Genomic DNA, 2,979 nt, shown 5'->3' on the forward strand with positions numbered 1-2,979 from the left:
TTTCTAATTGATCTAACCACTTTGCTTTTTATATTTTTCATTAGCACGGGGTCCCTGAAGAGGAAATTCTACTCCCATTTTCAAGATAACTATCTGGGACTTATTTTTGTCGTCATGTTTTTATTGTTATTTCTCCCCTTTAATATCCCTTTAATATTTTTTATGTTGCAATACTGTATAGGTATACTTGGGGGACATAACAACTGACAAATTGTTCTCGTTTTTTCTATAAGAAACATTAAAAACTATCTAAAAACGAGTCAGGTTTTTTTTTCCCTCCTTAAATTTCTAGCTATATTTAAAACCATACCAATGTAATAATTATTGGATAAATACATATAGTGATTTATTTTTCCCTCTTTCTAGCTATGTTATGTGTTGAGTGTGATTTTTCTATTAAGCTTGGAGAACTCAGAAGCCTGCAAGGATATAATTCGACCTAGAATTAGTTTGACTCAATATTAGTCTGACTCAGCATAAGCTCATCGAGAGATAGTTCGACCTAGCACAAACTAGTCGTGACTAGTTATGGTAGTTATTCGACAAACTACAGATAAACTCAAATCTCGGATATTTTAAAAGAGCAATCTCAACGCTCAATTACAAAAATATTGACATTACAATTTGAATCTGATCGTAATCATGATAATTTTTCTTTTTCCTTTATCTCAAACTTTTATATAAACCCCTTCCAACGATGAGGGATGGGTTAGCAAATTATTCTAGGCAAACTTATTATTATTCTTATAATCTATCACAAGCAATAAGATAACAATTGACGGCTCAAGTTCTAACTTGCCGAACTACTTTTAAAATCTTTTCGTATATTTATTTTCTATTTAATTGTTCAATTATTGGTTTATTATTAAATCACACACACATCAGTTTCGATTCTGTCAAGGTCAATCGGATCACTCGAATTGATGCGAATTTCATGTCAACATTATGAAACCATAATAATTTAAAAATCAACAATATTACACATATAAAAAATTCTACAAAGTTATATATATAAAATGACACGATAAAATAAACAAAAAAGTGAATATAACGAATTTTCATGGTAAGAAATTAATTTGATACCAATTTTGATGGATGTACACTAACAGGGTAAAATGTTTGATCAAATTAATCTACATTGAGGCGATTCGTACTGAGGCTAGAAGTCTTTAAAAAATAATCAAATTAATACAGACAGAGGACTAATTATAAATTTATAATAACGTGCAATGTTACTACTGTTAATTAGAAATCATATAAATAATAAATATTAATATATTTAATATTAAATTTTTTTTTTTTTTTTTTTTTTTTTGGGATGCAAATTGATCTATATTGGGTTTAAAATCCCAACATGGTAGGCCCAGAATAATAAATAATAAAACCCGTGAGCGAAGGAAGAAGAGAAAGGAGTAGGTGAAACTGGGTTCTAAATTTTATTTTCCAATAAAGCTTTGTGTTTTCTTCTTCTTCATCAGTCTGTTGATTCCATAAGCTTTGTCACTCTCGTTGTCGTAATAATTATATATTACATTAATGTCTTGCTGCTGTTTCTAGTTCAATGAATTTTTATGCGGTTTCAGGAGGCAAGGATAGGAAGTAGCGAAGATCTTCAGATTCAATGCGCAATGAGACCGCAGCCATTTACCCGAACATAAATCAACATCTTCAAACCTCCGGGTTTGAGACGATCTCATGATGCCCGGAAATATTTGATGGAAATGATAGCTAAGGGTATGCGCCCCAATGCCGGAACTTACACTGCGGTGTTTGAGGCGTTTGTGAAGGAACAGAACGTGGAGGAGGCCAAGGAGCTTTTGCAGCAGATGAAAAGCAAGGAACTTATATAAATTGGTTGGTTTAGGTTGCATAATTAACGGAAGTTTGTTTAAATTTTTAAAATTAAAAACGACCCCTACCCTTTAAAATTGCTTAATCGAGCCAATTACCCAAAAAAACGACCAATGAACACCTTTGATTTCTCTGTGATTTCCGGCGACGAAAGTGCCCTATTTCTGGCAAATATTCGATCCTAAAGCTTCCTTACACAAAATCATGGCTGATATTCACGAAGAGGAGGAAAACCCAACCCCACTCCAAATCCTAGACTCCGACGGCGACGGCAGTTCAAAGTCTGTCGAAGAAGACACTCCAGTGGATCATCCGATGAGTCAAGGTGGTCTAGAGGCAAAGGAGACAACGGCGGCATAAGAACAGAGAGAAGAATCAAAAAATGGTTCTGAAGAGGAGGACGTTGGCGAGAATTCAGGCGAAGAGGAGGACGCTGGTGAAGAAAGGGTACGTTTTTTACTTGTTATTGTGAATTTGATGAGAAATTTGATTGATTTGTGCAAATTTGGGGGATATGTAGTTGGTTTTATTATTATGGTGGTTGTGGCGTTTTGTCGAGCAGTTGGTGGCTTTGTTTGGGTTCCAAAGGATGGGGCAAGGCAAGAAAGGCTATAGAAAGGTTGTTTGTGGGAGGTTGGAGGGCCGGGGATGACATGAGGTGGCATAATATGGGGGCTGGAGGGCAGCCTTGTAGCCCCCCTATTCCGCCACCTCCTGCCATCCTCAGCCTTTCAACCTCATGGAACCTACCACAATAGCCTCTGTAGGGCTTGCATTGGCTTCCTCGGTCCTTTTGAGACCAAAAACACCCAATGCCCTCGAAGCCCATATCCCCCAAATTGGCAGCCTATTGGTTGTTTTGGTTTTTTTTTTTTTTTTTGATGATATTTAGTTTATATCGATTGTGCAGATTTTTCGAAGCATAAATTATAAAGACTATGAGTTGGGTTGGTGGTTGTAAGCGATAAGGTACCGTACTTCCCCATAAGGGTGACAGTTAGGTCAAGTTGGCAAGTTTTTACGAGAATAATAGAGATTTTACAGGAACATAAGAAGGGTATGGACCGATTAAAAGAGAGTTGTTTTGGTCATTTTGTGAACATCGAAGAAAATTGGAAAAGGCATTTC

Source organism: Pistacia vera, unplaced genomic scaffold (genome assembly GCF_008641045.1).
Source record: "Pistacia vera cultivar Batoury unplaced genomic scaffold, PisVer_v2 Contig492, whole genome shotgun sequence".
In the NCBI taxonomy this organism is placed as follows: domain Eukaryota; kingdom Viridiplantae; phylum Streptophyta; class Magnoliopsida; order Sapindales; family Anacardiaceae; genus Pistacia; species Pistacia vera.